The following is a 10,345-nucleotide window of genomic DNA, read 5'->3' as shown; positions in this document are numbered from 1 at the left end:
AGGGAGGTGGTGGAGTCACCGTCCCTGGGGGTGTTCAAGGAGAGGTTGGACGTGGTGCTTGGGGACATGGGTTAGTGGGTGACAGGTGAGACAACGGTTGGACCAGATGATCTTGGAGGGCTTGTCCAACCCTAATGGTTCTGTGATTCTACAGGTTTGACTGGAGTTGGGATGGGCTGCCCCAGGCTTCTGTCCCTGTGCTGCTGGGTGTTGTCACAGACCCGAAATTGTTGCCTGTGTTTTCTCCTGCTTAGAAATCTTTTAATAAAGCAATGCTGATGCCTCTTGGAAAAAGGCACTTCCTTCTACATGGAGAAAGACTTTAACAGGAGTCTAATGTAGATAAATAACATAATCCACCACTGTAGCTACTAGCAGGTTCAAATAAATTAGAAAGGGGTAAATTGTGTTTTGAGTTTAGCCTCCCTTAATATCATGTGTTGGAAGAACCAGACCTGTAGGCTTTCCGTTTATGGTCTTCTGTCTCCAAGAATAGAATCTTGTATTAGGTTAAATTAGAGTCTGCTGATCTGTGTTATGCTATAAGGAGATGAGAGAGGAGTGCTTCTGGTCTGATACCTTTTATTAAAAATAAATAAATAAATAAAGCTGTCATTTATATCAGAGTGGTGGGGAGCTTTCATTTGTTTTCAGAGAACTTATGCTTACATCATTTCCTCAAATGCTGTGAATTTATTTCTTGTTTCAAAAGTAAAACAACATTACATTCTTCTGTAAAATGATGGGAACGTGTATGTGTTTGTAGGTGCGAAACAAGTATCGGAGGCTCAGAAGTGCCGAGGTCAGATGGGAGCTCCGGAGGAGACCACAAACTCCAAACTCCTGCTTGGAGTTGAATATCTCCAAGGGTATGAATATCTCCAAGCACAGAAACTCCGCAGCCTCTCTGGGCAGCCTTGTGCCAGTGATTGACCACCCTCCCAGGATAAATATTTAATTAAAAAAATAAATGAATTGATAAAGTGTTACAAATATTGAAATACCTATGCTGTAAGGGTGGTGTTACACTTTGATTTTATATTTCCAAACACTGTAGATACATGTTTTCAATGTATTATTTATTAAAAATATATAGGGTAGAAAAAAAAAATATATATATATATGTATTCACCCATTCACAGCCTTCTGTATCCCTTGTAAAGATGAAAAATGGTTGCAAGTCCAAACTCAAAAAAAAAAAAAGTCTTGAAGTTCACCTTTAATAAAACAAACAGTAATTTGTTTAAAACGTTGATTTATGGCACACCTAATACAAGATAAGAGAACCAACAACCTGTTGGAGTTTTGGAGTTCACCCTCGGCTCTTATTAACTTTCTTTTGTGATAGCCTGGATAGTATTGTACAGTTTTTAACCTATATTAAGTTATAGCATGTCATCATTTTATTATCAAAGGGAATGACTCAGCCTTGCCACCATTTGCAGGATATGATTTCCCAGGCAACAATACGGTTTATTACACTGCTAAAATTAATTATATCTGCCCTGTTAATATATGCTTTGGGCTCAATATGTGCACCACCATTTTCAAAACAAAGGAATTTATGTCTGGGATCAGGTATCATAAAAGAACAGCTGTAACAAATAAAGCACATTTCTATGTAGATCTAAATAGTTCCTTCTGTTAAACGTTTTGAATGCTTTATGTATGTGAAAAATGACCTAGTGTGCTTGAGCCTTAAGTAAATTCAAGTATGACTTAATTTATTATTTGTGAGCTGTGCTAACAATTGCAATTTATTTTCAGTCTAAAATTTCAGATTCTGAAGTATTTGGAAGAGAAAATTGGAAATTATTTGGAAATGAGAATGCAGTTATGCACTCTGTAAGCTGGCATGCAGGATGCAGGTTTTATTGGAGGCAGCGCTGAATTCCCTAGTTTAGGAGGAAACTACCCAGTTGGGGGCTGCTTTTCTGTCAATTTACTGCATTTGACATGTTCTAAGCAAATTCTGTGATTGCTAGACCTGGTGCAAGATGAGGGGTGGAAGCGTGAGCCCAGGAGTGACTGGAGAAGGAGGGGAAGAACAGGAATTGAATAGGTCTGTCACATTAGTGGCAGTGAGATGGTCAATTGCTTCACCTGCTCTTTACCTTTTCCTAGATTTTGGATAGCGAAGGGTCCCCTCTGCTTGTCAGGGATGCTGTGTTTGTGCAAACCTCCCCTGGTACATGCTAAAAGAAGTGAAAGCTTTTCACTGAGATAAAGCAAGACTCCGTATACAAGCAAGTCTCCAGCCTTTGTTGTAAGGGAGATAACCAAAATATGAATCAAAGATTTTCAAGTGTGAATGCTTTGAGATCTGAAACAAGTGGTTTCAGAAGTGTGAATTTCCTCTTGTAGAATTGTTAGCACACTTAATTTCCATTTAAGTGGTTATTCAAATAGTGAATTTTTAATTGTTTGCTGGAACACGAAAGGTATGAATGAGAGCACGTGTTGGTGCCATTAGGATATTGGGACTGAAAAAAACTGCTGCAGCCATTTAGAGAAGAGTTTTGTAAGTCAAGTAGCCTGCTGGCCAATGAAACAGTCACAGTAAGTAATCAAAAGGGAAAAAAAATGCAAGTTGATGTTGTGTGACTTAAAACTTTCTAGGCAGAACAGAGAATATGACAGGAAATGAAAAGTGTCCTTGGAAAAATACAGGAAGGAGTGGCACAACTGAGCCTGGAAAAGCTACCAAAAAGGCAAACCTTGCAGAAACTACAAAAATTGTAGCAGATGACTAGAACAAGGGATTCTGAATGTTTCAGGCCTGTGAGTATATTGTGTTTCAGTTCAAAGGAGCTGGGCTAGCCTCACCCTTTGCAGCATGCCAGGTTCAGGTTCCCAGGGCTCCCAGGACTTCAGGCGTAGGGACTGGATTTGTGAGTTCTTGCTCACCATGACTACATGCTGCTCCTTCATTTTGCATGGCTGCATGCATGTCTAGAAAAGCTTCTTTGGTAGAGGTCTTGGTCTTTATCTCGATCGTGGGAAGTTCAACTAGCCTGTTTTGGCAAGAGCACGATCATCTTTTGAACGTCTTTATAGTCAACCTGGAGAGCAAAAACACAAATTCGATGGAGTTTTTACTACAGACAGGCTTTTAACTGCAGGTAGAAGAACACCGTTGCATTTTCTCTGCAGGTATGACTGCTGGTATTTCCTAGACTTTGTGTCATGGTAACATCACAGACACGTTTTATATTCAGAATGTTCTCTGTGCATTAGTTTTCATTACAGCGTTTGAATTTAATTTTTGGTGTTTTGCACCAAAGTCAGTGTAGATTTCAAACAGCCTGTAGTGCTGCTAGAAAATAATACTGCTTTCATTAAAGCCTCAGTTGAATAAGATGTTCTCACTCGCTGTCCTGGTTTGATTTGAGGTGATTTGGGACCATAAAATGCTCCATAATCGTTGGGCTTTTGTGGTCCTGTTCAGCTTGAATGTATGGTCAGGAGGGGAATGAGTCAGTGAGGTCTCACAACAGCCCTGTGAGGATGATACTGCAGCCAAACAGCTCGGCATCAGAGTGCATTCAGGTCATGGATGAGGTGTAGCTCTTTCACATCCCAAAGGAAAAGGAAAGCCAAGGAAGTTGAGAGAGTTTGGAGCGATGGTGCAATCTGTGTTGGCCAAGAGCACATCAGTGCCAGTGGGCAGATAGTTTAGGAGTGCTCCTGGATCCCCAGCCCACGCTAACCTCTTACATACCAGCACTTGTCAGTAATGCTGGTGTGATTTGGGTGGGAGCCTTTCTTCAACCTTTGAAAGTCGCAGCCTGAGCTCAGGTTTTCAGGTTTTCAGGTGTTCAAAAAAAGGGGGTTGTTACACGCGTTATTGCATGCTCAGGTGTGAGTGCTGGTAGTACTGGCAACTGTCAGAATTACCAGAGCTGCTTTTCAATTTCAGCGACAATTTCCTGCTGATTAAAAATCAAGTTGAAGATCCTTGTGTGCTTGTTCTCTTGCGGTCTGGCTGCATCATATCTGGAAAGTCAGGCAAAGCCTTGTGATGAAAGTCAAGCTGAATTATTTCACTCTGTCAGTGAAATGCAACTTTCTGTAGAATTAGGGCAAAGTTACTCCAGAGAAAACTTCCTTGAGGAACAGCTGCAGGCAGTATGTGCTTCCTAAGGAGCTAAGAGCCGTCATCCAATGTTAGCATGTGGCCACGAGTAGCTTTGGAGTCTTTTATTTAAAAAAAAAAAATGCTATGCAGCAGAAAATCCTCTCCAGCCCATGGATATCTGTGGTGGGGGTTAGTTGTACCAATAAATGGGTTGCTAGGAAGTGCTTAACTACTATCCTAAGTGCAGTGTGAGAAGGTGTGTGGAAAGGAGATGATCACCAATGCCGTTTTGGGCTGTTAATCTGATGCTGCTTTTAAACACCGGGTTAGAAACAACCTGCAGAATCAGTTATGTGGAGCGTAAATCAGCTTGTTTTATTATTCTGTGGGAGTTTAAGGTAAAAGATGAGCAGGGATGGCCTGCTAGTTTGCTGGTGAGACATAAAAGGACTCTGTTGCTGTATACATAAACATGCAGAGACCCTGAGGCAGCATGCTAATTTAGAAGCACCAAGACATGACTGCCCCGGGGGAATCTATATTTGTCTGTAGATGACATATCTGCTTTCTTCTTTCTCTCTAAAGTCATCAGAAGGACCACAAGTCGATAAAAAGGCTCTGCAGCTGGTTTTCTGTTACACATAATTGCAAAGTTGTTTTTTAACTGCTCTGCCACACCAGCCCTGATCAACCTGCACGGCCTTGTGCTCGCTCCAGGCAGGTAGGTGTTGTGTGGGAGGCAGAGCCTTGTAAACACGCTGCCTCGGTCTTGCTGGTGTGAGACCCTGCTCTAGCTGTTTGTGGTGCTGCCAAGCGTTATAATTCTGCCATTCGGATGGAACTATTCCAGATCAGGTGTTTCCTGAAAGAGCATCCTCAGGATGCTTTTTAGTCGCACTCAGAAAAAAATATTTCCAAGAATAATATTAGGCAGATTGGAGTTACCGCTCCCGTTTCTGTTATTTTTTGTTCATTCTGATACCTACAGCTGTTTGAACACCTGCAACATCTACGTACTTTTGAGAAAGAAACACATTTTGGCAGAGGTGTTTACTCCTGTGTCAGAAATGTTCCCACGAAGCAAATACATTGGACTGAACAGTAATCTCTTTTTAAAAGCCGATTTATCCATAGTCAGCAGAGACACAATAATATTGGGCAGCTAATTGTACCTGATCCATCTTGGTGTGTGTGAGGGATCCAGAAAGATGCTCACCGTGTTCCTGTGCCTGGGCACGGCACCTGGGAACACCAGGGCTGTGTTTGTTCCCTCGAGGCACCGATCCCAGCAGCAAGCACCAGTGAGGGATGCGGGGTGCGATCCTGCCCTCCATCCTGAGCGGTGGAAGGGGAGGGCTGGAGAGCAGATCCCCAGCACTTTGGTGCAGAAGTGTTTGCACTCTGAATCGACAACAGAGCTATGTATTACGCAAGAGAGGTGCAGCAAAAATAGAACTGACTACTTGAATTTCACCTGAAAGGGAACAGAGCAAAGTAGAGCTTGTAATTGTCAACAGAAGAAGACAGAATTCGGTTTCAAGTAATGAAAAAGCAAGTCCTGTTCTGTCACGGAGTTATTTTCTTCTCTATACAGCTCTACACCAAGGTGTGATGGTGAGACGTACTAAACATTCCATTGATTTTTCCTGCTGGGGTCGTAGACTCAGTCACAAAATGTAAAATTAAGGGAGAAAAGTTGCCAGAATCTAAACCTGGTTTTCATTAAAATGTGTTGTCATTTCGCTATAAAATACATCTGCTACAATGTTCCAGAAATTTTAGGCACACAATAGAGTCATAAACCGATTTTATAACTTGGGTAACACTCTACCATAGACTCTTGTTTTCCCCCCCTACTGTTTGTATTAAATTACCTCAGTCCCGAAACGTTCGTACACTGTAAGAAATAAATGGGTTGTCATTGCAATAAGTGGAAATTTTTCTTCATGGTGTGTGAGATGTGTTTTATAGAGAGGACAGCCAACATCAGGAGTGTGTCGGGCTGTAAGTCTCCCCAGGCAGTTAGCCTGGCACTGCGGGCCCCCTCCTGGGCCCCCTCGTAGTGCTGAGTCCCAGTTCCCCACTGGGGCAGCTCCAGTACTGGGGGCAGCAGTGGGGAAGCAGCCCTGGGACAAAGCCAGTGTGTCCCCTCCCAGCACCACCAGCTGGTACAGATGGCCTTACCGTTGTCTTCTGTGTTTCCTCTGCAGGCAAAGCGCTTCCCTGGCTGTTTCCTAGGCCGATGTGATCCCATCCTTGAACAAGACATGAAGTCAGAGAAGGAGGTGAGCATCTACATCGGATACACGCAGTCCTGCTCGTGTGTTGGGGGAACACTTCTGTGAATAAGCATTAACAGGCTATGTTGGTGGTTATACCAGCACCTTCCCCCGAAATATCTGTACTTTTCCCTTCCCATATAGAAGAATGTTAAAAGACTCAAGCTTTTTCTTCTAAATTCCAAGAGATCCGAGTGTGTAAGCACATACATTTTATTGACGGCTCCCTGGGTATGCTGCTCTTCAGCTTGCCATCCATCTCTGTATGTTTCCAGGCTGTGGTGTGCACAGTTCCTGCTGAAAATAGTGGAAGCATAAAGTTGAATCCCACACACCCAGACGAGATATTCCCTTCTCTTTTCTGGCCTGGGATGAGAGGTCTTAACACTGAGAAGCTCCCCGTGTCTGTGGCATGTCACGCTGATTCTTTAATGACAACTTAGCTGCTGATACATGAACCCTCTCTTGTCAGGCTACAGCCACAACAGCGGTCATATTTTATTCAGCTTTGTTCTGGGGCTCCCAGAGCCACGCAGAAAGTTTATGAGAGCGGTGCCATATCCTTCATAACAGAGGGTGATGTCGTGTAATCCGTTACATGTGTCCTGCTTCCAAAAACATCACAATAAAGAGCTGAGCGAAACTTTTCTCCAAAATAAGTAGTTCCATGTGGCAAGCCTTGCTGAGCGTAAAGCAAAGCTTCAGCACCCCGAGACAGCCCATCTGTATCTCAGGAAAACCTCTTGTGGCTGAACATGCAGGGCAGAAAACACAACTCTCTAACTTTCCTTTTTTTTCCTTTTTTTTGCTACTCAAGACCAGGACATTCTGGCTGCTATAAATTACTCGCAACATTTTGAATAGTGCAACATAAACCCAAATTCATTTCTGAATGCAGTGTTTTATGTATTGCAATATCAATTAACTCTTTTTTTTTTTTTCCCTTGAAGAAAGGAAATATCCATCCCTGGGAATTTACAATATGTGAAGTTGGAGCCCAGAATGCATTCTGACAGCTTGGTTACCGTAAGCCCCTCAGAGACACGGCGCTTAGTGGAAACACTGACATAATCTTAACGGTAGTGGCGGGAGCGGTGCCAGTAAAACAGAGCGTCCCGGAGGCACAGTGAGAGGCAGAATCACCTCGGCTCCCCAGATCACAATTTCTTTGAAAGAAAACCTGATGGAAAATTTGTGCACGCCTGTTCGTTGGGCTAGGAAAGAATATTCCCTTTATGTACCGGTGCCTATTGTTATCAGCTGTATTACTTTACGTTTGGCACATGGCAGAAGATGCTGGGGAAGCTCTCTCCCACAGGAAGGCCGAGGTGCACGCTGCTGCCAGGGTGCCAGCAGGAAGAAGCCGCTGCCTTTGCATTTCTTGCTGTTCCCTGCCTCACCGCTTACTCATGTGAGACAGGTTAGCACAGACTTCAAATTGTTTACCGTGATCTTGCCTGGAATGGGCGAGGAAGGGGAAGGGTTCGCACAGCAGCTCCGCTGGCACATCAGTGGGCCAGAGGGAACGGTGATAAAGGGCATCCTCTTGCGGTGGTACGGCTGGAGCCAGAACACGACATCTGCCCATAACCTGTGCTTTCCAGCAGCAGGCTGGACGTTGTGACATTTTCTGTGGCAGTGTGACAGACCGTGACATTTCAAACCGCTCTGTGCAGGGCTCTGTCTTGTTTTCACAAGCTGTGTGCGAAAGCGTAACGCTCCAAAAAATAAATAAGCGTCTTGCTGAACCGCTGGGGGGGAATTCTTGCAAATGAAGAAAGTGGAAGGAAAGAAATCAACTATTTAAAAATAAGTGAAAAAAAGAAGAAAAATAAAAAATAAAAATAAAAATAAAAATAAAAATAAAAAAAGAAGACCTTAACTTGGCAATGCTTCACAGTCAGCTTTATACTCTGTTACCCCTGTTACAAAGCTCAGACCAATTCACCTCCATTTATATTAAACTTTAGGGCACAGAAGAACAAGAGAAATGGCTCTTCCACACCTCTTAGGTTTGATTTGTCAAGATGAAGCAAGATAAAATATGCTCTGGTGTTTTGTTTGGGCTGGAGGAATGCAAAGGCGTAATAATTGCCAGCTGATACACCAATTTAATGCAGTGTTCAGATTTTTTTAAAGATTGTTATCACTTAATGCTACCTTTAAAAAGGAGGTAGCGGAATGAAACAATAGAAAAAGAGGTACCGTATATGAAAGGAGGTGAAACTTTCAAATACAAGAATTGCAAAAGTCCTATTATTTGAGGTACAGCTAGATTTACTGACTGTTCGAGATCAATTAGGTAAGCACAATGTTTTGAGTACATAAAAGTGAAATATTAAGAACACAGGGCACAGTTATTGCTAAACTTTTATGTTCAAATTCTGGTGTACAGGCCAGATGTTAAAATGCTGTTAAAGTGCAGCAACTCTGTTGCTGATTACGGATCTGTCTTCACCCAGAGCAGCATGGAGCGCCGACCAAATGCCTCAGGCAGTAAACAGGAAGGAGACTCTGAAAGGATTTTAGCCAAGACCGAAGCTGAAATGATAATCTGTAGATGTTATTAATTGGTTTCTGATTAGAACCCATGAGGAGTTGTCGGAATGAGAAATTCATGAGTGTTAATCCATCCTGGGCTGCAAATGAAGTGGGGAGATTTGTGCGTTTGTGTTAATATAGCTCGCAATTCTTTGAACTACGGCCAGTGGATGTAAATGATTTGGCAGATGAAGATGTCACATATTTGTCACAATTTTCTGTATACATGGCAGATGAACTCCCTGGCCAGTCATGGAGAAGTTGTTGCTCCTTCTTGCACCAGGAATGCCTTGACTTGGATGAACACTTTTTCATTTCACTTTCTTTGAGCACCTTTTCTTGAGCTGGTGATTCTTGGTGGGGGTCAGTGACGGAAGGCCACCAAGAAAGGGCTGTGCACTTGCTTCTGGGGTGCTGAAGTTCATCCACCTGCTCTCCTCGGGCTGTGAGTTGTACAGCTCCTTTATCTCTACACACACTGGATGCTGGACCCATTTTCTTCAGGCTGCTTGAACAAGTTTCCCGTTTCCTGCTGGGACTGCAATCCCACAATCCCAGTCATCAGGACCAGGGCTGTGGTTGACTTGCTGGCCAAGATAATGGATGGTGAAAGGTGCTTGAAGAGCAGCTGGCCCTTGGTAGGTTTGGAAGATGTCAGGTGGCAATGTTGTTGGTCCTACCTATGTGTCACTGACTGAGCACAGAGATACTGCTGAGATGTGGGAAATTATTCTTTTGTGTATGCTGTTTTCTAGCCCAGCCAAGAACAAAGACAAAGCTATGCCAAACAGCAATGCAACCTCTTAATCGTAGAATCATAGAAAGGCTCGTGTTGGAAGGGACCTTAAAGATCATCAAACTCCAACGCCCCTGCCATGGGCAGGGACACCTCCCACCAGACCAGGTTAGCCAAGGCCCCATCCAGCCTGGCCTTGAGCACTTCCAGGGATGGGGCATCCACAGCTCCTCTGGGCAGCCTGTGCCAGGGCCTCACCACCCTTACAGTAAAGATTTTCCTCCTCATGTCTAATCTAAATCTATCCTCTTTTAGATTAAGACCATCCCCCCTTGTCTTATCATTATCTACCCGAGCAAAAACTCACTCTCCATAAGAGAGTGAGTTATAAAAAGTGGGCTTTTTATAAGCCCCCTTTAAGTATTGAAAGGGTACAATGATGTCACCCCGGACCCTTCTCTTCTCCAGGCTGAACAGCCCCAGCTCTCTCACCCTTTCTTCACAGGAGAGGTGCTCCAGCCCTCTGACCATCTTTGCAGCCCTCCTCTGGACCCACTCCAACAGCCCCACGTCCTTCTGGTGCTGGGGGCCCCAGCCCTGGACGCAGCACTCCAGGTGGGGCCTCACCAGGGCAGAGCAGAGGGGCTCAATCCCCTCCCTCCACCTGCTGCCCACCCCTCTGTTGGTGCAGCCCAGGACGCAGTTGGCCTT

At 43.9% G+C, this 10,345-nt stretch overlaps 1 long non-coding RNA gene across 1 annotated transcript; it reads left to right on the top strand.

The window, feature by feature from the left end:
- The first annotated feature begins 19 nt into the window (after nucleotides 1-19).
- LOC311426946 lies at nucleotides 20-8,169 on the top strand. The gene is made up of 3 exons (XR_014687135.1): nucleotides 20-869; nucleotides 6,289-6,363; nucleotides 7,308-8,169. It is a non-coding gene; the product is annotated as an uncharacterized lncRNA (long non-coding RNA).
- The last annotated feature ends 2,176 nt before the right edge of the window (nucleotides 8,170-10,345 follow it).

Source organism: Aythya ferina (assembly GCF_964211825.1).
Source record: "Aythya ferina genome assembly, chromosome: 1".
Lineage (NCBI taxonomy): Eukaryota > Metazoa > Chordata > Aves > Anseriformes > Anatidae > Aythya > Aythya ferina.
Note: the sequence above shows the minus strand (reverse complement) of the source record. Positions and strands in the feature narration are given on the sequence as shown.